Source organism: Danio rerio, chromosome 9, assembly GCF_049306965.1.
Source record: "Danio rerio strain Tuebingen ecotype United States chromosome 9, GRCz12tu, whole genome shotgun sequence".
In the NCBI taxonomy this organism is placed as follows: Eukaryota; Metazoa; Chordata; class Actinopteri; order Cypriniformes; family Danionidae; genus Danio; species Danio rerio.
In genome coordinates this window covers 55072756-55100642 of record NC_133184.1, presented here as the reverse complement: position 1 = coordinate 55100642, position 27887 = coordinate 55072756, and the positions used below count along the sequence as shown (strand labels likewise).

Sequence of the window (27887 nt, the reverse complement as noted above, 5' to 3'; positions counted from 1 at the left end):
AACAAGCATGAATGTGGATGTTAGTAATGCATTAGTAAATGTTGAACTATAATTTTAAGTATTGTTCATTAGTAGCTCATGGTACTAAATGCATTAACTAATGAAACCTTATTGTAAAGTGTTACACACATCTTAAACCAGGGCTTCTCAACTGCTTTGGCCATGGGACCCACATTTTTACATGGTCATCAAGCCGCGACCCACATTTTTAGGAACTATAATACAATTTTAGGAATTATAATTAATTTGTATTAATTTGGTAACATACACAAGTAGTGACAGATAAATCATTAGAAAATCACCAAGACTTACGAATAAACAATATTTTATTGCTGTCATTTAAGAAAATGTATCAAATTATAGAAATATTACAGAGTAAAAATGACAAATACTGTAAACAGTGGTTAGGGTAAGGATAGCTGCAGTTACCATGAACTAATCTGTTAATAAAACATGTTGTCTGGTTTCTAAATGTGGTTTTAATTTAGACGGTTTCGTGCTCTCTTGTGAGAGCACCTCACTACTTATGACACACTGACGAAGTCTTTTTTGCCGTCAATATATGTAAATCCATACTTTACATATTCAGGGTCGTACTTGCACTTTGACATATTTGTTGCTATAATTAAATGAAATTATATACTAGGGTTGTAACAATATACCGGTATGACGGTTTACCACGATTTGAACGTGCACGATTATCATACCATGAACAATTGCATATCAACGGTTTTAACCCTTAAAGACCGAGACAGCCGCCCGCGGCTAAAAATAAGTATTGCTCTTAAATGTTTAATAACTTTTGATCCGCTGATCCGATTCATACAATTCAAAGATTGGCATAAAGAAGAGAATCTCTGCTTTCCAGTGCTGTATCACATAACATTCACGGACTTTCAGAGGCTCCGGAATCAGTGCGGTTACGTCATCAACATTTGACAACGCTGATTTGACAAAGAAACGCTCGTCACTGTGTCTCCGGACAAATCAGACATGATACATTGATGCATTGTCCCTCCTCCATGCCCAGATTGGTTCAAACTCGCTATATCACAACCAATAAGCATAGGTTTCGCTTTTGTTTGTGGACCAAGCTTTTTGAACAACACGGAATGAGAGAAAGGCATACATTTATGCGCGGCTAAATAAAACGCAAAAAAAAAAAGTTTTGCATGAAATAATTCTCATACTAAGTACTTTTGCATGCACAGCAGCACAGAAACATGACAAAACAGTGACACAGCAAAGACGAACTGCTGCTCTTGCTGTTTTCAAAAGACGCAAATGAAGATGCAGCTGTTTGTCTGCATTGCAGACAACCATATCCAAATCCATATCGATAGACAACCATATCCATGCTGGCACATAAAACCTAAGGATGTTCCATATTGAATCTAGTTTCGTTATGTAACTATTTATAGTATAGTAAATATTTATATCTATTTTTTACTGAGGATTTGCACCATGTTTATTTGGACTTTATTTGGACTTTGACACATTATTTATTATTTTCTTATTTTTTTATTTGTTCATTGTAAGTGGTGTTGTTTATAGTAACTAAAAATATATTATTTGGAAAAAGTCAAATTTGCTTCACTGTTCTATTATTTTGTAACATTTGTAACATATCGTATACCGCGAAACCGTCAAACCGTGGTATTGTTTTAGACGATTATCATACCGTGAAAAATTCATACCGTTACAACCCTATTATATACATGTCTAACGGTAGGGTTGTCGTGCACGCATTTCAAAATAAAAGTCAAAATAAGTTTAAATTGAAACTTTTGTTGTTTTTTTTACCACACACTCCGAGACCCACTGAAAATGTTCCCAAAAGTGAGTCGCGAGTCATGACCCACCAGTTGAGAAACACTGTTTTAAACATCCAACCGGGCCAAACAGACTAGTGAGTTTGGGTTTTGTGTAGTATAGGCATTGGCTAAGATTCTGACAGTATGATAACCTTGGATATAAATATCACAGTATCACGGTATTGTGATTTCTGCTCTAAAATATATTCTTTTTAATTGTCTGGATAAAAAAAAAAAAAAAAAAAAAAACTTTTTTCTCTTTGTACACAATACATTTTAATTTGGGAAATATTTAATATATTTTAGAGCAGTAGACAATTCAGGCTAAATTATTTCAAATGAATTATGGACTTCTGCTGTCTTCATTTGTTTCAAAAATACTGCTGTTTGAAAAAAAAATACTATTCGAAATGACATCTTTAGAGATCTTTTCTGCTCGAGATATTGCTGTCCTAAAAAAACAAAAAAAGAAATGTTCATAAAATAATCTAACTCATACCTTAGGAACGGTATAGCAGAAGATTTTGACAGTTTTAAAACCTTGACCTTTCCAAACCGCGGTATACCTTGAACACGGTTATCATCCCATGCTTATACTGGGATAGTTCACCTAAAAATAAAATGTTGTTGTCGTTTACTCATCGTCCACTTCTTTCAAAACATTCTTGAGCATAATAATATTGAAGAATACTGGTTAACATTGGTGTTTTCCCTATTCTAAACATCAATAGCAGTTTCAATCCACCTGCTCAAACATCCTACCTGGATGAACAGACTATAGAGTTTGGGTTTTGTGTAGTATAATGGGATAGTTCACCCAAATAAAAATATCTGTAATCCCAAAATAAAAATATCTGTAATCATTTACTCATCATTCACTTCTTTCATTCATTCTATTGAAGAAAGCTGGTTAACATTGGTGTTTTGCCTATTATGGATATCAATAGCTACAGTATGTTTCCGTCCACCTGCTTAAACCTCTAGCTGGGCCGAACAGACTATTGAGTTTGGGTTTTGTGTAGAATAATGGGATAGTTCACCCAATAATAAATATCTTTCATCATTTACTTCCACTTCTTCTGAAACATCCTTGAGCAGAATATCATTGAAGAATGCTGGTTAACATTGGTGTTTTTCCCTATTATGGATATCAAGCTTTGATTCCATCCACCTGCTTAAACATCCTACCTGGACGAACAAACTATTGAGGTTGGATTTTGTGTTGTATAATGGGATAGTTCATCCACCTATAAATATCTGTCATCGTTTACTTCTCATCTACTTCTTACAAAACGTTTTTGAGCACAATATTATTGAAGAATGCTGGTTAACATTGGTGTTTTTGCCTAATATGGATATCAATAGCAGCTATATTTCCACCCACCGATTTTTAAATTGGGGTAAAGTCGATTATACATTCTCACATTTGTTCATTCTTGAGCAGTTACAACTTGTGACACACTACTTTGAATATTGGGTCTGAAATTGCCTGCAAGTATGACTTCAAAGCAACATCAGTGCTATTTAATTAACTGTGAACAATGTTGTACTTTGATAGTCATTGACTGCTAATATGATTTTATTATTTGTAATTTGCCAATAACTCTTTTCTGAAATCATATCAAGAAGGTGAAGGTCTGAATCTGCGGATATAAAATCTCTGTTACCTCAATACATATCTTTACACCCCTGTCTGTTTGAACATCCTACCAGGACAAACAGACTATTGAGTTTGGGTTTTCTGTAGTATAATGGGATTACTAGTTCACTCAATAATGCAATTTTATCATAGTTTATTTACTTATTGTCCATCTCTTCCAAAAAATTCTTGAGCACAATATTTTTGAAGAATGCTGGTCAACGATGGTGTTTTCCCTCAATAGCTATTTTTGTCTCCACATATTTTTGGAATTTTGCATAAAAATTACTTAAAGTTGATGTGAAATCCAAAATGTACCACTGTTTTTTTTTTTTTTTGTTTGTTTTTTTGCTTGCTCGTGTTATTATTCTTTGGGTGAACAATTGATTCATGCAGTTTAATCCACTGAAATGAATGTTTGTTTTGCAAGTCTGACCATTTGCTTCTGCTTTTGTAGTGTTGGTCCTTCTATGATGGCATCTCTTGTTTGGGACTAGGCATGGACCGGTACACTTGAAAAATTACGTTTGTTGTTCAAACTACTTATTCAAAACGAGCGGAAACAGCATAGTTCTAGAGATTGTTTTATTTTTTATTTAATGCACTTAAATTAGATTTTGTGTAATTAATCCTAAATGTTTTACCATATTGTTACATTGGATTAAAAATAATCTTGGTTTTACAGTATTATGGTTGTGATTGCTACTCTAAAATATGTTATTTAAATATCTGGGTTTAAAAAAACAGTAACTTTTTCCCATTTACCATGGAACTGTTAACGTCAGGCTAAATAATTGAAAGAAGTAATTGACTTCTGCTATCTTTCATAGATTTAAGAACACAGATCTCTTTACAACTTTAAAAGCTATCTTTAGATTTTTTTTTTCTTTGAATATATAGACTGTAAAAAAATCTGTAATTTTACGGTTAAAAAAATTGAGGTGTCAGGAAAAAAAGTAAAATAGCAAACATTAAATTTCAGAAATTTTTGTAAATTTTAATTTCTGGTAAATTTCTGTAGGTCAACCTCTGTTATTTTACAGTAAATTTCTGTAATTTAACTGCTGTTATTTTACGGTGTATTTCTGGCACCCTAGCTGCCAGAAATAAACCGTAAAATTACAGATTTTTTTTATAGCGTACATAAACCACTGTGCTGTTCAGGTCCATAACATGCTTGAATGGTGGCGCATAAGCAGTTTACTTTTTAAATGTTTTTGAATGGATTGTCTTTTGCTGCTGGGGATACTGTTGCCCTAATTAAAAGAAATAAAATAGTATACAGCAGAAAAAACAGAACATTTTTGCGGATTTTTAAAATTTTTATTCAGTTTTTATTTATCATTATTTTTTATTTATTTATTATTTATTTATTTATTAATTTTAAAAAAGAGTTTTATTTTCTTTCCAAATGGTGGTAAACCTCGAAACCGGTTACCCTCCAATGTCTGTTTGAGCCTTTTGTAAAGATACCAGCACTGAAGAAAATTATTTTTGCTGCTTATTCAAACTATTTATTTAAAATCAGCTAAAACGACACAATTCTTGAGATTTGGTACAACTTAATTGTTTTATATGCTATCACCTTAAATTTGTAAAATCAGTTAGGTTAACTTAATCAGTTTATGTTGGGACAACAGGAATAAATATTGTGAAAAGCATTTTTTACGGTGTTGGATATGGTACCAAAAGGGTGGAGCTAGACTCGATGCTTAATGCTGATTGATTTACAGAGAATTGTCATTTTTGTGTGCAGCAAGATGCACTTTTTAAATACACAACCAAATCAGGGTGATCCACGTGACCCAAACTCAGTCATAACATACTGTACCATTAAGTGGAAACAATACAAATGGTGAGTACATTTTTATTTTTGGGTGAACTATCCCTTTAACATGTTATTTGGTGGAGACAGTTTAATGCCTCAAGGGTTAAATTTTGGTATCACAGATGATTTAAGTCAAAACCCAGTGTTTTATATGTTCAGCATCTTTGTAGCTGTGTCTTGTAGAAAGATTGTGACAACTTGGCCCGCTCTCCTCAAAGATAAATAACAGCATGCTGATCAGTCAACTGAAGCAGTGTAATCAGCAGTTGTTTTGGCATCTTGCATCAAAGTAGTTTACGGCCGATGTGTTTCTGAAAGCTTTGCATTGCTTTTGTTGGTCTTAAAAATCTTGTGATGCATCAGAAAGAAACTTTTTATTCAAATGGATGTTTGTCAAACCTTTATGCAATAAACAGTCAAGCATGAAATTATTCAAACCCCTGGCAAATTCTGACTTAAAGTTACTTTTATTCAACCAGCAAGTTTTTTTTTTTTTTTTTTTACAGGAAATGGCATGGGCTTCTCCCGAAAGAAAATAAGAGTGCTTTTACACCTAGACTTTTGTTTCGGAACCTGTCTCGTTTGCCCAGTTAGTGCGGTTCGTTTGGCATATTTGAATCCACCAATCGCGCTCGGATCAGCGCCTAAAACAACCGCTCTGAGATTGCTTGAATGAGGTGGTCTCAGCTCGATTGAAGTGAACTCTGGAGCAGATCCATTGTAGTGAGAAAGCAAACGATCCGAGGTAGCTTGTATCACAGTGTATTATGGATATGTAATAGGCATACGGCTTTATGAAGAGAGAATTATGAGTAGGGCGGGAGGTCATTCCAGACATCCCAAGTCTCCCGCATATGCCCAGAGACTCCCGGATGCCCGCAAACGAGTGATAATCTCCCAGAAATCGTGCATCTCCCTCCCCGTCCTCAAATACGTCACGCACCCTTCTCAACCCCTCCCCACCACATCAGTCCTCGCTCTTCAGACACGTCGCGCGCACCCTGTCAAACACCACTAAACCACTACTATCATTTCTTTAAAATAATACCAAATTTTAGCATTTACACCTCTGCATGTGGATTCGGGAAGCTTTTGAATCTGATTAGGCAAAATCCAGGCGGAAATCCCAAAATAGCCGCAGAGTTTAACTGGTTAACCGGATGCAGTCACGTGACTCCACACACGCTAGGAAAAGTAATTAAAAAATTGACCTGTAATAATTAGATCGATTATAGGTTCTGAATGTCGATTTCAATTGCTTTTCAATTAATCACCCAGCCCTAATTGTTAGGATAGAACAATATTTGGCTAAAATACATATGTTTGAAAATCTAGTATCTGAGGGAGTATATTAAGAAATTAATTTTTCAAAGTTGCCTAAATTAAGGTTTTAACAATCAATATTACCAATCACAAATTAGGTTCTATTACCGAGGAGAGATGGAAAGCGGTTTTGAACAGGGTTAACTCTTCCTCAATCTGTGCACGTCACAGGCTAATACAATGCAAGGCAGTGCATAGAGCTCATTGGTCCAAGAACAGGCCAGCTCACATCAACCTGTCAATTGACCCTGAGTGCAACAGTTGTTATTCTGGTTCAGCTACTTTAATCCATATGTTTTGGTCTTGTCCTTCCCTAATTTCTTTTTGGAGACAAATATTCCTCTCGCTATCAGCTATTACCACTGTTGATATCCAAATTGTCCAATTATTGGTTCTTCCACCTGACCACACTTTACCCTCTTATTTTGTAGACTTTGTAGCCTTCTTAACTCTTCTGGCTAGGCGATTAATTCTTCTGGATCTGGAAGAGCCCTCACTCCCTTCTCACAATTGTTGGATAAGAAATGTTCTTTATTTTATGAAATTATAAAAAATTAGGTACTCTCTTCAACGACCTAGCACTATTTTTATTCAATTGTGGGAACCCCTTCACAAACATGTCCAAACTCTTCAGCTTGATCCTGCTCCTTCTGATTGAGTCCCCACCTCCCAATGCCCAGCTTTTACGGGAAACTATTTCTGGTCAACACATTGTATTTTATTTATTTATTTTTTGTTTGTTTATAAGATTGCACTAGTGTTGTTTTTTATTTATTAATTTTATTAATATTTATTTATTTTTTATTTATTTATTTTTATTATTATTATTTGCTCAAAATACTCTTCAGTGTATTTGCTTATTGTTACATGTCCATGTCTTTGTATATTTTTGTGATGTTTCATTATGTATAAATAGAACATAAAAATTAAGTTCTGAAGTATTTATGTTAGGAAATTTACAAAACATCTTCATGAAACATGATTATTACTTAAAAAAAATTTGGTATTCAATTAAAATAAGTAATTTTGACCCAAAATATCATTCTCAAAATTCAACTCTGCAGACGAACTAATGTTTATTGGCATTTTTATAGTTTGATTCAATATATTGTACAAGAATTAACCTGTATAAATTTGTCTTTAAAAAGTTCTGGCAGGTTATTACCAGGTTTTTGCTGTAATTTTCAACACCAACCCAGACAATATATCACTTCAAACTATTAAAAATGCAATTAAAATCACTTAAAGTTTTCAACATCAAATGTTGTTGGAGGAAAGATCAAGATCCTTTAACAAAAAACATGAATCACAAATAAGGAAAACTTAATTCCAGTGTATTTTTACAGTGTAGTTATTTTAACAGTGTGTTTGTGCATTTCACGGGTGCAGTTCCAGCTCACTCTCTTCAATTGAACAAATGTGGGTGTTTCCACGCTCTCTCGTTCTCCTCTGCACCTCTAATTAAGCAAATGTAGCCTCTCTGCTCAAGCTCAGCCTATTATCTGTGTTTTAAGAGTCATGGAAAGAAAGTGGATAGTTGGCGTCCACAAGCAAACGTGACACGTGTGAGGGAAGCAGTACTTCACCCAAAAAGGACCCATGTTCTGGCCTTTCGGCTGAGCCCACAGGAGTATGGTTGCAGGCTTTGTTCTCGAATGCACTTTTATTCTAGGGCTACACAATATATCGTTTGAGCATGGATATCGCAATGTGTCTATCTGAAATAGTCACAAGATTCTGTTCAGAGTTGAATCATAGTAGAGTGAAAGTTTAGCATCTGCATGTGTTTTTAATGCCTGTGACGATGTGAGCATTTTAAGAGAGTTTAGAGCATCTTAGTTGTGCATACAGATGTTTATTAAAGATTATTAGTGTTGAATTGGCAGCACAGTGGGTAGCACAATCACCTCACAGCAAGATGGTCGCTGGTTCGAGCCCCGGCTGGTTTAGTTGGCATTTCTGAGTGGAGTTTGCGTGTTCTCACCATGTTGGTGTGGGTTTTCTTCGGGTGCTCCGTTTTCCCCCACAAGTCCAAGAACATGTAGTATAGGTGAGTTGGATAACCTAATTTGTTTGTAGTAAATGAGTGTGTATGGATGTTTCCCAGTGATGGGTTGCAGCTGGAAGGGTATCCGCTGCGTAAAACATATGCTGGATAAGTTGGTGGTTCATTTCGCTGTGGCGACCCCCTGATTAATAAAGGGACTAAGCTGAAAAGAAAATGAATGAATGATTTAGTATTGAATTACTCATATGATGAAGACTATGCAATGTTATTTTACATTTGATTATTCAGTTTCTGTACCTGAATACTGTTAGACTTTCTCCAGAAAACCAGAAACCCCAGTTTATTATACTTTAATATTTGCTCCATTTTCCGTTTATTTGTGACTGAAGTTTGTTTATATTATACATTGCATAAAAATATATTTATAATTCAGTCCCCTAAAAAATCATCTCAATAAATCTAAACCAGAGGTGGGCAAACTACGGCCCGCGGGCCACATGCGGCCCGCTGAACACTTTCATCCGGCCCGCGAGGGAGTTTTTAAAATGCTGCTTCTGAGAAGGCTTTTTTAAGAGGCGCCTCTTTTGAATGGTTTACTAACGGCCGTGAGTGTTTTGTTTGCGCACTGCTTATGCTACCTGCACGCCTCACGTTTTAACCGCCTGCTGCGCCTCGCGTTTTTGCCGTAGCAGACTCCAGACTAACACCCTTGCGAGGAGAGAGGACCAGGCTCATTGTTCACATGAACACACTCATGACAACATGACTTGTAATAACAAAGACTAAGATTCTTCTTCTGTTTTATCTCATAGTTTTATAATGATTGATATGTGCTTAATAATACAAGCTCAAATGAGATTGTTGTGAATTTGACTCAAATGTGATAATAATTGCTGGTTAAATGTGTTAATTTTTGTCATAGAATATATTTACCATGCATACATCCAGTTTTAAAAAGCTCTTTTATTCAAGATTTGTGGTTTCATCAAGTTTTATGATGACTGATCTGTATATTCTAAAAGCAGTGCACATTAGATTATTGTGAATTTGACTAAATAGGAAACTTGAAGAATTATTTTTAATGTGTTAATATGAGATTTTTTCTTTCAGACAGTATCTTTTCGATTCTCCACTGTGAAAATTATTATTATTATTATTATTATTATTATTATTATTTATAAGTGATTATTTTATTGTTTTTAGATGATTGATAAGTAAATATAAATAGCAGTGCAAATTCATTTCACTTGTAAATTTGACTTACTAATATAAAAAAAAATCTGTTTTGTGTTAATGTGACATGTTTCTGTCCGATATTACATATTCCATGCATACTGCCGCTATAAATTAAAGTTATTTTTTGAAGGATTTGACATGTGGCCCTTCACTTGGTTTGCAAAACTTGATGTGGCCCTCAGGTCTAAAAAGTTTGCCCACCACTGATCTAAACCAATGTCTTTGCAAATAGAGCTTTTTAAGTCATGTGGTGAAATTGTATTTCTAACGCAATATAGATTGCAGAGTAAAAAAAATATCTCTCTGTGATAAGTTTCCAATATCATGCAGCTTTACTTTATTCCATTCTTCTGTGTATCAAACAGATAATTTACCATCAGAAACGGCATCAAAATGAAAATAACAATTACAATAAACGAAATTCTTTATAAAACAGTAAGTTATCACCAAACAGTTCATGAAGTCATCCAAAAATTGTGCGTGTGACTCATTTCCATTCTTTTTTTTTTCAAATGATATTTGAGAATGTTTTTTATTCAGGACATGATAAAAAATGTGTCTTCTGGAGTATTTTTAGAGGGTCTTATATGACTTTTTATCAGTGTTGTTTTTTGTATGTTTTTGTCAATGCATAATTATTAAAAAACTGTTATGATTGTATACACTTACCGGCCACTTTATTAGGTACACCTGTCCAACTGCTTGTTAAGGCAAATGGCAGCTGCAACTCAATACATTAAGGCATGTAGGCATGGTCAAGACGATGGGGAAGAAAGGTGATTTAAGTGACTTTGAATGTGGCATGGTTGAAGGTGCCAGACGGGATTTTCACGCACAACCATCTCTAGGGTTTACAGAGAATGGTCAGAACAAGAAAAAATATCCAGTGAGCGGCAGTTCTGCTGGTGCAAATGCCTTGTTAAGGCCAGAGGTCTTAGGAGAATGACCAGACTGGTTCCAGCTGATAGAAAGGCAACAGTAACTCAAATAAGCACTCGCTACAACCGAGGTCTGCAGAAGAGCATCTCTGAACACACAACACGTCCAACCTTGAGGCGGATGGGCTACAGCAGCAGAAGACCACACCAGGTGCCGCTCCTGTCAGCTAAGAACAAGAAACTGAGGCTACAATTCACACAGACTCACCAAAACTGGACAATAGAAGATTGGAGAAACGTTGCCTGCTCTGATGAGTCTCCATTTCTGCTGCCACATTCAGAAGTTTAGGTCAGAATTTTGCATCAACAACATGAAAGCATGGATCCATCCTGCCTTGTACCAGTGGTTTAGGGTGGTGGTAGTGGTGGTGGTGTAATGGTGTCGGGGATATCTTCTTGGCACACTTTTGGGCTCATTAGTACCAATTGAGCAACACCACAGCCTACCTGAGTATTGTTGCTGACAAAGTCCATCCCATTATGACCACAGTGTCTCCATCTTCTGATGGCTACTTCCAGCAGGGTAATGCTCCATGTTATAAAGCGTGAATCATCTCACTCAACCAAAATGGCATCCACAATCACCAGAGTTCAATCCAGTAGAGCACCTTTGAGATGTAGTGGAACGGGAGATTCACATCATATTTGGACCAAACTCTCTGAGGACTATTTCCAGTACCTTCTTTAATCTATTCCAGGGGTTTTCAAAGTGTGAGGCGCGCCTCCCCTGGGGGGCGCCAGAGCATGTCAGGGGAGGCGTGGGAAGAAATATAATATAATAAAAATATAATTATTAAGTTTAATTACTATATGTATTTTTTATTATATTTAAACATTTCAATTAAACAAAGCAAAAAAAATAATACGTCAAATATAAGAAAACCTTTTTTACCCAGAAGGCCATAGCTGTGAATTCGCTTCTGTTTGGCAAGCCCGCCAATACAGGTATATGCCTGCTAATACAATGGGTCGGTTTCTGAGACCCCCCGATTCAAAGCTGTAATGAAGTTCACGGCCCTTTGGCCGCCGGGAAGAAGGAGGCGGAGAACCGACGCAGTTTTAAAATGATTTATTAATAACAGTGACGGCAGCTCCTCACGGAGTCTGCCGTCTAAACCAAAACAAACGGACGAGCTCCTTACGGAGACTGCCATCAAACTGAAAGCAAAAGTAAAATATGTCCGGGTCCGGTCCTCTCTCGGCTTCCTCTGTCCTCGTTCCTCCTTTTATGATCCAGAGCTCCTTCCGTGGGATCCGAGGCAGGTGCGCACCGCAGGTGTATCCACTTACGCGGTTTCCTCACTCTGTTCCCACGGCTCTCGGCCACGCCCCCTCACCACAAAAGCCTTCAAGTTCAGGGCTTAAACCCAAAAGATGATCAGTATTTGAGTTTAGGATTTACGTGGACAGGACCAGCTGATGAACCACGACCTTTATGTGTGGTTTGTCAAAATATTTTGGCTTATGACAGCATGAGACCCACTAAACTTCGACTGTTTTGACTGGGATGGACAGTTCTTGGATCTGTTCCATTCATATTAAACCATCATCCTAGTTTTAAAAACGTTATATTAAAATACTTGTTATTATTCTGTAAATAATTGCACTTTCATGCAAATAATGATAAAAGTGAGTTAACAGTCTGACATCTGTCTGTGTCTTTATATATACTGTATATATATATATATATATGTATGTATGTATGTATGTATGTATGTATGTATGTATGTATGTATGTATGTATGTGTGTGTGCATGTGCGTGCGTGCGTGTGCGTGTGTGTGTGTGTGTGTGTGTGTGTGTACGTGCGTGCGTGTTTGGGAGGAGGGGGGTGCCAATGGATAAGTTGTGTCAAAAGGGAGGCCCACTGTCTTAGACTTTGAAAAGCCCTGATCTATTCCATGAAGGATCAAGTTAATTCTGAAGGCAAAAGGGGGTCCGATCCGGTAGTAAGGTGTACCTAATAGAGTGGCCAAGGAGTGTATATTGTACAAGTGTTGCTATATAGCCAGTGCTACTGATATAATTCAAGCAGAATAATAATAATATAGTCAAATATTCAGATATTAGATAAAAAAATGTATTTGTATTATTATTATTATTATGTTTAAAGTAATGGCCTAACAAGCTATATGTTATCCTGCAGTCACACTACATGGCAATTCATTGCAGGCAATATATAATAAATTCATTTTGCAAATTAAGAAATATCTGTCATGTCTGTAGTGAATACAAATGCAGAAGGACCTGATTTGGAGCGGGCAAAGATCGAGATGTTCATGTGCCCTCGTATGAATCAGCATCTGATTTCTTATATAATCTCTCCACTGAATCATATGCAAATAGGACACTGAGGGTCTCCGGCACGCTACACTACAGCAGCGCACTACACACCAACAAAATATAGCTCTGTAATAGCTTCAGTTTTCCAATGGTCAGCTAGATTTTCGTATCATTTCACATGTAGAAAGAAAGTATGCAGTTGAAGTCAGCATGATTAGCCCCCCCTTTGATTTTCTTTTTTTTCTTTTTTAAATATTTCCCAAATTATGTTTAACAGAGCAAGGAAATTTTCACAGTATGTCTGATAATATTTTTTCTTCTAAAGAAAGTCTTATTTGTTTTATTTCGGCAAGAATAAAAGCAGTTTTTAATTTTTTAAACACCATTTTAAGGTCAAAATTATTGGCCCCTTTAAGCTATATTTTTTCAATAGTCTAAAGAAAACCACCTTTATACAATGACTTGCCTAATTACCCTAACCTGCCTAGTTAACCTAATTAACCTAGTTCAGCCTTTAAATGTCACTTTAAGCTGTTTAGAAGTGTCTTGAAAAATATCTAGTCTAATATTATTTATTGTCATCATGGCAAAGATAAAAGAAATCAGAAATGAGTTATTGAATGTTTAGAATGTGTTGAAAAAATCTCTGTTAAACAGAAATTGGGGGGAAAATGAGTGGGGTTAATTTTGACTTCAACTGTATGTTGTATTTAGCTATGATATATTTTTAATAGTGTATACTATAATTATTATTGCTATTGTTGTGATTACAGTGCTTGGAAAAAAAGTGAAATTGAACATGCAAGACATTCAAAATATTTGATAAATTTATGTTATAATATCTAAATATTAATATATATATTACAGATTAAAAATTTTCTATATAGAAATATATTATTTACATTTCAGCAGTTGCTGTGCTTAAGAAGAAATTGAAAAAAAAGTATTTTATGCGTGTTTTTTTTTTAAATTATTTTATATAGTTTAATTATTATTGCTAGTATAGGGAAATAAATAAAATAAATGTAAAAATCTGAAATTGTCTGTATATATGTACATAACTACATTTACTATATTTGTTACTGATTAATGTGTTACTGATTAAATTTGGTATACAAATAGATTATTTACTAATTTTGTTATTTTTGTAAGTATTATTATTAATAATATTATTATTACTATTATTTGTAAATAATATATTACATTCATACAGTTGCAGTGCTTGAAGGAATTAAAAAAAAATTTTAAATGTATTTTATATGTGTGTATTTTGTTGTAAATTAAATATACTTGTATAAACAATTAGTTTTTTAAACATTATTTTATTTATAAAATGTTATATTTAATAATTTTATTATATATTTTTATCAATATAGTTTATTATATTATTTTAATATTTATTCATATTTATTATTTATTGCAGCGACTTTATAATAATAATAATAATAATAAAAATTATAATAATAATAATAATTATTATTATTATTAAAATAAAAAACAGACAATTTAGCAGTAAAGATGATAATAATAAATGTATTCTATAAAATATAGTTTTAAATGTTGTTTCCTACAAATTTGTATTCAGACATTTGAATGCATTTGTTGGTAATGCAGTAAAAGCTCTTCCCTGGTATTGCGTTGTTTTCCAGCAGTGACGTGGTGAGGGAGGAGGCGGGTCTGGAAGGGGAAACAGTATTTATGTAATTTGACATGTGGGACGCGTCCTGTAATCCTGCAGAGAAAACCTCTCCTTCTGCTGCTTCATTTTCATAAGCACACACACACACACACACACACACACTTTAGTCCTGTGTTTCATAAGACACAGAGCTGGATTTATGCTGTTTAAGAGCATGTGTGTTTTCTTCTTAGAGCTAAAATAAATAACATCACTGTTATTTGTGGTATCGTGTGCCGGCTGTTTGACTGATAAGTGTTATTAATAGTATATTTAGTGCTATCTTTATGATGCATTAAATTGATTCAGTACACTACATGTGGCTACCGGTGCATTCTTGGAGTCGAATTTATATTTAATTTTTGCTGAAATGGCATGTGAATTTTACAAATTGATTACAGAAAATCTACAAGTAAATTATTTAGTGTTTTCTAAAATATGGATACACTTTTTGATTCATATGATGTATACAGTGCTCAGCATATATGAGTACCCCACTCACAAATATCTGTTTTAAATGAATATTTTCTATAGGGTGCTTTATAATATATTTGTGCATATACAATTGAAGTCAGAATTATTAGCCTGCCTTTTCTGTTTAATGGAGAGCAGATATTTTTCAACACATTTCTAAACATAATAGTTTTAATAACTCATTTCTAATACCTGATTTATTTCATCTTTGCCGTGATGACAGTAAATAATAGTTGACTAGATATTCTTCAAGACACTTCTATGCAGCTTAAAGTGACATTTAAAGGTTTAACTAGGTTAATGAGGTTAACTAGGTAGGTTAGGGTAATTAGGCAAGTTATTGTACAATGATTGTTTGTTCTGTAGACTATCGAAAATAAATAGCTTAAAGGGGCTAATAATTTTGACCCTAAAATGTTTTTTTTAAAAATTAGAAACTGCTTTTATTCAAGCTGAATTAAAACAAAATACTTTCTCTCGAAGAAAAACATCATTTGTGAAATATTTACAAATAAATTCAATGGGGGGTTAATAATTTTGACTTGCACTGTATATTGGATTAGTCAGTACTGAATCCAAATCTGCAGATAATCTAACAGAATAACTGATGATAACTGTACAAAAATTTGAAGACCAAATTTATATTTTAGGGAAAAACTCAAGAGAATAAAAAAATATTATAAATTTGGTTAAAATCTGTAGTTTTGTATTACTTTTTATAGTGTATAATGTTTTGCATTAATATAAATAAATAGTTTTCTATTTCTAAAGATGTTCTGTGGCTAAAATCTTGTTTTTATAAATGAATATTTTGAATCGGTTTTGTTCAAATGCACCAAAATATATTACCTATATTTACTGAGAAATTAATTTCCATATCTGGTGTACTCATTTATGTTCAGCACATATCTTGGATTTATTTTACTAACCAGAAATTTGAAAAAAAAAAAAAAAGATTTTAAGAGACCTTTTTGTCATGCTTGTGTTGTTTATAAACTTAGTTATTATCAACCACCTTATTTATATCTATAATAATACCTCTATTTGTATATTGTACCATACACTCACTGGCCACTTTATTAGGTACACCTTACTAGTACCAGGTTGGACCTACTTTGCCTTCAGAAGTGCCTTAATCCTTCATGGCATAATTCAACAAGATACTGGAAATATTCCTCAGAGATTTTGCTCCATATTGACATGATAGCATCACGCAGTTGCTGCAGATTTGTCGGCTGCACATCCATGATGCCAATCTAAAACACATTCCAAAGGTGCTTTATTGGATTGAGCTCTGGTGACTGTGCAGGCCATTTGAGTACAGTGAACTCATTGTCATGTTCAAGAAACCAGTCTGAGACTTTATGACATGGTGTATTATGGTGTGTTATCAGAAGATGGGTACACTGTGGTCATAAAGGGATGGACATGGTCAGCAACAATACTCAGGTAGGCTGTGGCGTTGACACGATGCTCAGTTGGTACTAATGGGCCTAAAGTGTGTTAAGAAAATCTCCCCCACACCATTATACCACCACCACCAGCCTGAACCATTGATACAAGGCAGGATGGATCCATGCTTTCGTGTTGTTAATGCCAAATTCTGACCTGAACATCAGAAAGTCCCAGCAGAATTTGAGACTCATCAGAGCAGGCAACGTTTCTCCAATCTTCTATTGTCCAGTTTTGGAGAGCCTGTGTGAATTGTAGCCTCAGTTTCTTGTTCTTAGCTGACAGGAGTGGCACCCGGTGTGGTCTTCTGCTGCTGTAGCCCATCTGCCTCAAGGTTGGACATGTTGTGTGTTGCCTTTCTATCAGCTGAAACCAGTATGGCCATTTTCCTCTGACCTCTGGAATCAACAAGGCTTTGCACCCACAGAACTGCCGCTCACTGGATATTTCCTCTTTTTCAGACCATTCTCTGTAAACCCTAGAGATGGTTGTGCGTGAAAATACCAGTAGATCAGCAGTTTCTGAAATACTCAGACCAGCCCCTCTGGCACCAACAATCATTACATGTTCAAAGTCATTTAAATTCCTTCCTCATTCTGTTGCTCGGTTTGAACTGCAGCAGATCGTCTTGACCATGTCTACATGACTAAATGCATTGAGTTGCTGCAATGTGACTGGCTGATAAGAAATGTGCGTTAACGAGCAGTTGGACCGGTGTACCTAATAAAGTGGCCGGTGGGTGTACTGTATGTATACTATTTATTCTTGCTGCATTTATTGCTTTTTGCTCTAATTTTGTTAACACTTAAGATAATATCCAGCTGTGTGCATGATAAAATCATAACTTAGAAGTAGGGTTGTAACGGTATGAATATTTTACGGTATGATAATCGTCTAAAACAATACCACGGTTTGACGGTTTCGCGGTATACGGTATGTTACAAATGTTACAAAATAATAGAACAGTGAAGCAAATTTGACTTTTTCCAAATAATATATTTTCAGTTACTATAAACAACACCACTTACAATGAACAAATAAAAAAAATAAGAAAATAATAAATAATGTGTCAGTCCAAATAAAGTCCAAATAAACATGGTGCAAATCCTCAGTAAAAAATAGATATAAATATTTACTATACTATAAATAGTTACATAACTTAACTAGATTCAATATGGAACATCCTTAGGTTTTATGTGCCAGCATGGATATGGTTGTCTGTGGATATGGATTTGGATATGGTTGTCTGCAATGCAGACAAACAGCTGCACCTTCATTTATGTCTTTTGAAAACAGCAAGAGCAGCAGTTCGTCTTTGCTGTGTCACTGTTTTGTCATGTTTCTGTGCTGCTGTGCATGCAAAAGTACTTAGTATGAGAATTATTTCATGCAAAACTTTTTTTTTTCGCGTTTTATTCAGCCGCGCATAAATGTATGCCTATCTCTCATTCCGTGTTGTTCAAAAAGCTCATTGTTGGTCCACAAACAAAAGCCAAACCTATGCTTATTGGTTGTGATATAGCGAGTTTGAACCAATCTGGGCATGGAGGAGGGACAATGCATCAATGTATCATGTCTGGTTTGTCCGGAGACACAGTGACGAGCGTTTCTTTGTCAAATCAGCGTTGTCAAAGTTTGATGACGTAACGGCACTGATTCCGGAGCCTCTGAAAGTCCGCGAATGTTATGTTATACAGCACTGGAAAGCTGAGATTCTCTTCTTTATGCCAATCTTTGAATTGTATGAATCGGATCAGCGGATCAAAAGTTATTAAACATTTAAGAGCAATACTTATTTTTAGCCGCGGGCGGCTGTCTCGGTCTTTAAGGGTTAAAACCGTTGATATGCAATTGTTCATGGTATGATAATCGTGCACGTTCAAATCGCGGTAAACCGTCATACCGGTATATTGTTACAACCCTACTTAGAAGTATAATTTTGAGGATTGTATTTTTCCCCACATTCATTCAGTGCTATATCAACATTACTGAATAACTATTGTAGTTTTTATTAGTTTGAATTTTAATTTTGTTAGAATGTCTTAATTGTAGTTTTATGTTTTTGTAGATTTTGTTGTCTTAAAAAAAGCTGAAAAACATTTCAAAAGTTCATGTCATGCTTATATATTTAATTAAAATTCAGTTTAATGTTTTCTGTTAATGTTAAACAAGCAACAAAAATGAACATACTTTTGTGATGTATTTAAAATGTATCTAGTTTATATGTTTTTATTAACTGTGTTGTTTATTGATATATGTTGAGAGCAGGACTGAAAGTGTCTTCATCAGCTCCTGCTCTGCTCAGTGTGTGTGTTTTCTCCTGTGGAGTGACATTTCAGTAATGAAGTGATCTCTGCTCTCTGAAGGGTCCCTCAAAAACAAACACACACACACACACACACACACACACACACACACACACACACACACACACAATCTGCCCTTCAAGAACAGTTTGTTCTGATGGATGCAGATGAACCGGTAATTGTGGAGATGCATGAAAAAGCAAATCTGTGTGAATATTATAGCTTTAATTATTATAGCTTGCACATTCTTCATTCATTCTAATCTATTTGTTTTTATTTATAGTTATTAATATTTAGATTTTGTTTTATTTGCATCTTTTTATTAAGATTAACTATTAATAACAGATTAAAACAAACCAACAGACAGTGGCTGTTTACAATGCCAAAGAGAAGTAAATAATAATAAAAATGATGAATAAAAAAATGATGATAATTATAATAATAAAAAATACAATAATAATAAAAACATGATTATAATAATAAAATAATCATAAATGTTTTTGTTTATTAAATATTATTTTGTTTTTATTCTTATTTTTGTATTGTTTAAAACTGACAAAATACATTTTTGTGATTCATTGTATAATTATTGTTTTGTAATATTTTTTTATTCATTTATTATAGTTTTTTTGGTAAAACAGTTGAAGGCTTATTTATGTATTTATTTATTTTTCATACCGTATAGGAAGAAATAAAGTCTCGCATCTTTAAATTTGGGATTGTGTTTTCTGGTAGGAGTCCATCATTGTTTTTGAGTGTGTCTGATGTTGTTGTGTGTGTTGAAACCAGACAGAAGTGCACTAAACAAACATCCATTATGACGCTGCACTTCTCCTGAAGGCGTAGATTTATTTTGCTTTGGTGTGTGTTTGCTAGTGTATCATACATTTTGTGTGTGTGTGTGTGTGTGTGTGTGTGTGTGTGTGTGTGTGTGTGTGTGTGTGTGTGTGTGTGTGTGTGTGTGTGTGTGTGTGTGTGTGTGTGTGTGTGTGCTACTATAATTACGAGCGCCTGCAGCGTCTCATGGGAAGCGCATTAACACACACGAGTGGAGTGAATAAAAATCACAGCACACACTCGCTCCTCTTTTCTCCTCTTTCTCCTTGTTTCTCCCATTGCTGACCTCCTCTTTTTCTCTCTGGCTGGTCTGATTAGAATATTACTACTAGAGCTACTGCAAAAAAAACTATTGTCACGATAAAATGTTTCATATCATTCGGTATCGATAATTATTGAATATTTTTTGCAATCCATAAGGTTTATTATTAGGATTTATTTATTTATGCACTTTATTTAAATTCACCAACATTACTAAGGCAAATAGTTTTAATTTGACTCATTACAGTTCCACATCATACACTGAGTAATGACGTTGATTGGTTGCCTGAGTCAAATGTGCCCACCCCTATGCCTGTCTGACACTGTATTGTTATTGATGTGTGACACTTAGGGAGTCAATGAGATGAATGGATTTCGATGGCCCAAGTTAAACTAAGTAAACCTTGTTAGAACAAGAAATTGTTATAAACAACAATAGAAATGATAAACTAGTTCCACATTTCCCCCACAAAATTACATTTATAGTGTATAGAAAGTGCATAGATTGCTCTCTGATAAAATCTCCTATACAAAAGCACATTGTGAATGGTATAAATTAGAACTGCACAATTAATCGTAAAAAGATCGCGATCTCGATTCGACCCCCTAGACCAGGGTTTTTCAAAGTCTAAGACAGTGGGCCTCCCTTTTGACACAACTTATCCATTGGCGCCCCCCTGCTCCCAAACACGCACGCACACACGCACACATATATAAATATATATACACATATATACAGTATATATAAAGACACAGACAGATGTCAGACTGTTAACTCACTTTTATCATCATTTGCATGAAAGTGCAATTGTTTACAGAGTAATAACAAGTATTTTAATATAACGTTTTTAAAACTAGGATGATGGTTCAATATGAATAGAACAGATCCAAGAACTGTCCATCCCAGTCAAAACAGTCGAAGTTTAGCAGGTCTCATGCTGTCATTAGCCAAAATATCTTGACAAACCACACATAAAGGTCGTGGTTCATCAGCTGGTCCTGTCCACGTAAATCCTAAACTCAAATACTGATCATCATATCGTCGTCTTTTGGGTTTAAGCCTTGAACTTGAAGGCTTTGAATCGGGGGGTCTCAGAAACCGATCCATTGTATTAGCAGGCATATACCTGTATTGGCGGGCTTGCCAAACAGAAGCAAATTCACAGCTATGGCCTTCTGGGTAAAAAAGGTTTTCTTATTTTTGACGTATAATTTTTTTTTTTAGCTTTGTTTAATTCAAACAATTAAATATAATAAAAATACATATAATATTTAAACATAATAATTATATTTTTATTATATAATATTTTTTCCCGCGCCTCCCCTGACATGCTCTGGCGCCCCCCAGGGGAGGCGCGCCTCACACTTTGAAAACCCCTGCCCTAGACGATCTTAATCCAGCATTACCACGATTCTGCCAATCATATTTTAAGTTCAAGAGAGAAGCAGTGGTGGCCGCGCAAGTCTTCACATTGTTTTACATACGTTGTTCAGCAAAGTGGACACCTCCAAATGGTGTTGAAAAAGTCACATGTTGTATTTATAAGATATAATTCACCCAAAAAAAATGACATTTCTGTCTTCATGTAATGTATTTGAGACCGAAAAATCACACGTGACGTGAGCTGACCGTCAGCTGTTACCACACAGAGATCGGGCGCGTGCGCGCCTCTGAATGAAGTCTACTTTTGTGAACAGAACCTGCATATGCTGTGAATAACAGGTAATAAAGTTGTAAATAACATTCAGTTTGTGGCACCGAGTGATTGTTTGGGAGCCGCGCGGGAAGTGATTCGCTCTTAGCAGTGATAATGAAACCGAAAGCACGTGGACAGTGTTGCCAGATGTAGCTGACTGATTCCACCCCAAGAAGTATCCAAAACCGGCCGAAATGCAAAAATACCCACCCAGTCTTCTGTATTCACGAAAATCACATCAGTGACAGATTTTAAACAAAAAATACAGATTGTACTTAATTTAACATCAGAATTATCATCAGCATTAATGACCAGGACAAATCTAAAGTCTGTTCAAGTCCACTATTCCAAGTCTATACAAAATTTAGCATTTTAACCAACAGTACAGCTACACATAGCCTATTGCTGTTTTACCACATGTTTGAGAATAACAATAATAATAGCCCACTCAATTAACCTTTATTTTACATCTACAAAATCATGAGAAAATCAAGATCTTTATTTTAGGCACAAAAAAACGCGATTCTCATTTTAGCCAGAATCGTGCAGCTCTAGTATAAATGAAAACATTACACTGTAAAACCCAAAAGGTTAAGATAACTCCAAACCGATTGAGCAAACAGATTGCAACAAACCATTTAAGTTCAAAAACTAATCCTAATGAGTAGGGATGTAACGGTATTGTAAATACCGTCATACCGCAATATTAATTTTTTTCGATATTACCGTAGTCGCATGACTCGGTAAAACTATAGGTCTTCTGAGAAAATTTGCTCAGGCGAATGAAGCGAACGGGAGGTACCGGAAACTACAATTCCCATCAGCCCAGGCTTGGCCATAATCCCTTGCGATCTGTTGTCGCTACAGATCCAGTAATACGGAAATGGAGTGTGCTGCTAGAAGCGGGGATGAAAAAGAGCTGGGTGTTGTCGCCGCGCGCGTACTGAATAGTGGTGTTGTCGCGCGAGTTCTTCTCAGCTGTGTTGTCGCGCGCGTACTGAATAGTGGTGTTGTCGCGTGAGTTCTTATCAGCTGTGTTGTCGCGCGCGTACTGAATAGTGGTGTTGTCGCGCGAGTTCTTATCAGCTGTGTTGTCGCGCGCGTACTGTAAAGCGGGGACGGAGGGTATGTCGCGTGTCACTTTTGATCATTTTGGAAGGGAACTTTCTATCTAAGACTAAAAAGGGCATGTGCACTGCACAGGTTGAGCCCTGTGTGTGCACGTGCCTGCAAGTTGGGGAATAGGACTAATAATCAGTCATGGGGACTGCAGAAACACAGCACACTGTTCAGATTGATGCAGACATGAGACCTCTATCTCACTCATGGTTTGTCCTCTTAAGTGGGGGAAAGACAATGCACAACGTTACCCACTGCTATCAACCTGGGCCAAGTCATATCTCTCTGTCCCAGAAACCTCAGTCCCAAATGAGAGGGTTTTTTTCTGTTGCAGGGGACATTGTAAATACCCAGAGATACCAGCTTTTACCAGATTATATTTATATGATAATTTTCCTTTAAACCCATCTCTATCTAAGTGAGTGAGTGATTAAATGTTGAATGTGATGAGTTTTCAACACTACTAAATTGAAACTTAATTTTTTTACATGGTTTAATATTTTTTTGTTATTAAAATTGAAGTTCCTGTTTCAAAGCTTACAGATAGATGGCTAATTTGTATGTCATTGACACTTTTGGCACTTTTTTGGAGTATTTTCATAAGTTTTGTTTTTTTCCTGTAAATGATTCAATAAATACCGTACCGTGACATTCATACCGAGGTATTACCGTACCGTGAAATTCTGATACCGTTACATCCCTACTAATGAGTACTGTGAACTTAATCCATTTGAGTAAATGAAGCAATTTGAGCACAGTAAAACCCAATAAATGAAGAAATCTCAAACCAACTGTGTACTGTAAAACCCAATAATTTAGGGCAACTTAAACCGTTTGAGAAAACCGATTGCTACAAACCATTTGAGATAAACTCATCTATATGAGTATTGTGAACTTACTCAATTTAAGTTGAAAGTAATGAGTTAATTAAATACTTTATTACTTAACACAGAGTTCAAAACTCTTTTCGAATGAGTAGAATTAACTTTCGGTAAATTTTGAGTTAAAGATGCAGTAGGTGATTGTCTTCAGAAACATTTTGTGTTGTGCTGGTTGAAAGTCTCTTCACAGTCCGAAAGTAATGATTAAAGTAAATGATCTAAATGTGTTTAGATGTATGTTTAAAGGGCCATGAAACCCCCTCGTTTCAGCAGGGTGTTTTCACACCTCTACTTTGGAAAAAGTCAGAAAAGTGGGCGTGTCCAGCTCTGTTTTGGGGGGAGTGTCGGAGGAATTAAAGTGGGATGGTGTGGGAGTGTCTATTTGTGCACGCGCGAGTTTCAGAGTCAAAATACACACACACACAGACAGGAGAAAGTGATGGTGTTTAACCTACATGGACATCTGTAGTCGAATTATTTGCTGAATTAATAAATGTTGGACTTTAACTGCAGTTTGGCTCTTTCATTCAGGGAATTCATTCATGCCCCTCGCGACAAACGAGATATTTGATTCGAGGAACTGCTCTAAGCGTGTGTTTTTCATGCAATGTTTGATACCGCACGGCGAATGAGAGAAAAAAAACTCAGCATTTTCCGGAAACTTAGAAGCACACGGCAGGTAGCGTCAGAAAGCCGCGTGTGTTATTCCGGTCACTAAATGCGGTGCTAACATTTCTGCACTCAGTGCAATAGTTAACTTAATTCGTTACGAACAAACTGAATAAACAAAGAGCACTGGTCGCTCACTTACCAAATCTGTAGAGACAGGACAATCACCAGCAACTAGAGCCGCGTCTTTATGGAGAGAAGACTACAAGCAAATCCAGATTTCAGCGTTTGCAGATGAGAACAGCTCTCAGGTAAACAATGTTCCTCCTTAGACACGTAAGTTATTGTTGTCGAGCGTCGCGTACACTGTTAATCCCCACGTGATCCAGATAAGCTCTCACAGAGAGAAAATGAAAACGAAACTTAACGGCAGCAAACTATAAAAGCAACACTTCACGCTTGTTTTGCCAACACAACGGGGCGTCTTTGTGGTGTAAACACGGTGACACAAATGAATATTAATGAAGTTGCACAATAGAGCGCGCTGATTGGTTTGAACCAAGCCTTACTCATGCATTAATGTATCACACTGTAAGACGTAATAAGACACACTCTGGCACAGACGCCCAGTCTGCACGCTGGAATACACGCTATTATGTGATGACCGTGACGCAGCTTCAAAAATTCGTTTCAAACAGGAAGTACGAATTTGCTTGAAATAACGCAAAAACAACCAATTTACACTTTTTAGTGAAATATAGGTGTCCTAATAATGTTTTTAGCAGTGTGGGACACATATACGACTGTCAACAGCTCAAAAAATGTGTTTTGGTGTTTCGTGACCCTTTAAATTAGGGGTATGGCATAAAACTAAAAAAATGTTCATCCAATTAAATATTGTCAGGCCGACATCTCTCATAAATCCCGATAAGTAGCTCAGACTGTCTGTCAGCAAATGTAGATTCGGACTTCTGCGCATCTGTTCATGCAGATCCGCCATTGGCGCGTGCCCGCCTGCATCAGTAAATGGCGCTATTCTGCCTAACCTGCTTTATTGAGCTGAAGTTGCTTTTCTATTCATATTGGTTTATTTTTGAACAATGACAGCCTTCCTATATTGTTTACCATGCTGCTCTGAATATTCGCTCTGAAATAGCATGTACTGTAAGTATGGCTTAGTAATGAGTTTAATTCATGCATGCTGAAGGCCAAACACTACAACTAAATGGCGAATGACATGAACGAGTGGGTTGTCTGCTGTTGTGACGATTTCAGGAGGCGTGGCTTTGAATTACAGTCCCTCCCCGCAGTCCAAAGATAACATGCTAAGCGGTTAGCATTTTGGCAGATCACCTACTGCACCTTGACCTACACTTATTTCATTTGACAAAGTTGACTGTCGGGTTTTACAGTGTAGTCCATTGAATAATAAAAATTAATGTAAACACTGTAAAAAAATATGGCTGCCCTATTTTTTTAGGTGTTATCACCACATGTTTCATTAAACCAACGTCAGGTTGAATCATGTTGCTTAAATAAATTTTAAGTTAAGAGGCAAGTTGAAACGTAATGAATGTATTTAAAAATGTAACATTAACGTAAAAAGTCATATTATTTTATACACGCTGTACAAAATGCAGGGTTCCACACTAAGTGGATTGAACACAAAACAATTAAATTGTCCCAAAAAAGTAGTAGTTTGAACTAGCAGCAACGTGACACTAGTAGTTTGAAGATTAAAAAAAAAAATACAGGCCTAAGAAATTGCACTGTATGCAACTTTAATAATGATTAACATATTGAATTATTTATAAAACGATGACTATGCAGTATTATTTTTACATTTGATTATTCAGTTACACTGTCAGAAATAAAGGTACGCGAGCTGTCACTGGGGTGGTACCTTTTCAAAAGATACAAATTTGTACATAAAAGGTTCATATTAATACCTCAAGGGTACATATTAGTACCTAAACGACACAAAAGTGTTCCTCTTCAAATGTTTAGGTACTAATATATACTTTTGAGATACCAATTTGGACTCTTAAAGTACAAATGTGTACCTTTTAAAAAGGTACCACCCCAGTGACAGCTCGCGTACCTTATAAAGCCTACTCTACCTAAATACTGTTAGACCAGTGGTCCCTAACCGTTTTATCACTGCTGACTGGTCAACGTTTTCTCAGAAGATAACAAACAACAAAACATTGCTGTCCCTCTGGGTCCCACTTTATATTAAGTGTCCTTAACTACTATGTACTTACATCAAAAAATAAATACAATGTACTTACTGTGTTTATAATGTATTTGAGAACACTTGTAGTGCTTTTGAGGTGGCATAGAGGTTGGGTTAGGGACAGGTTTGGTGGTGTGGGTAGGTTTAAGGGTGGGTTAAGGTGTAAGGGATGGCCAACAGTGTATTTACAAATGTAATTACAAAGGTTAATTACAGAGGTAGTTACATACATGTATTTACTCAAGCATAAGTACACATTAAATGCATGTATTTACACAATAAGTACATTGTAACAAACTAATAATTCCTGTGTAAGTACATATTAGTTAAGGCCACTTAATATAAAGTGGGACCTCACTCTGATACAAGTTTTATTTATGAACAGAATTACAAAGCACTGCAGTGTTTGGGTGTTCTGTGTTTGTCTTTTATAAATAGTCTACTGGAATGTGTAAATTCCATTCAAGCTCAAGCTGATCAGTTCTTGTCATGTGACTCCCAGTGTGCTCCCGGTATTTTTTCAATAATGTGCGTCTGGTAGAAACAAATTCAGCTCAGATATTGCTTCTAAATTACACTGTTTGTTATTAATAAACAGCGAGTAACAAATTGAATTATACACGACAATTGCGAGTAAGTGAACTAAAATGGTACTTTAAAATATTATCTCATTTGAGAATGTGTTGTACAATGTAATCGTTGCGCTGTGGTCCACGAGAGTTCAGGGTTTTCTGTACTTGCTGTTGAATGTTTTGCGTGACTCTGCATCGAGCTGCTGGTAGATCCCAGAGTCAGCGTTACATAACTCACCTGCGTCCAGACCTGACGAGGCGATCGGCGAGCTGTAATCTCAGACTGTGAACAAATACAGGCTCATGCATGTCTGAGGAGGATGAGATACACACGCTGAACCTATAAAGAGCAGCTGCTCTGTAATTGTGTGAGTGTGTGTGTGTGTGTTGTGGCATTGCTGACTTTGAACTGTGCATTAACCTCTAAAGTTGGACAGGTGCAATGATTGATGGGTGGATGAGAGACAAATGAATAGGTGGAGGGATAGATTGGGAGGGTGGACAGTTGAAAAAAAAAGAATGAATTGATAAGGAATGGGATGGCTGATAGGGACTTAAAATTACATTTCACAATATGTTCTGCTGTTTATTGTGATGATGATCATTTAGATGTATCCACCGAGAGAAAAAGGTCCAGTATCTTTAGAGAAAAGTAGTGTGTATATATATATTTTTTTCTATTTTACACACTCTTGGA

The 27887-nt window shown here is 35.7% G+C and overlaps 2 protein-coding genes across 3 annotated transcripts in view; one reads left to right on the top strand and one right to left on the bottom strand.

The window, feature by feature from the left end:
* The window catches only part of nme9 (NME/NM23 family member 9), a 462322-nt gene that overhangs the window by 36804 nt on the left and 397631 nt on the right, over window positions 1-27887 (bottom strand). The window lies entirely within an intron of this gene.
* The window catches only part of si:ch211-45c16.2, a 142037-nt gene that overhangs the window by 829 nt on the left and 113321 nt on the right, over window positions 1-27887 (top strand). The window lies entirely within an intron of this gene.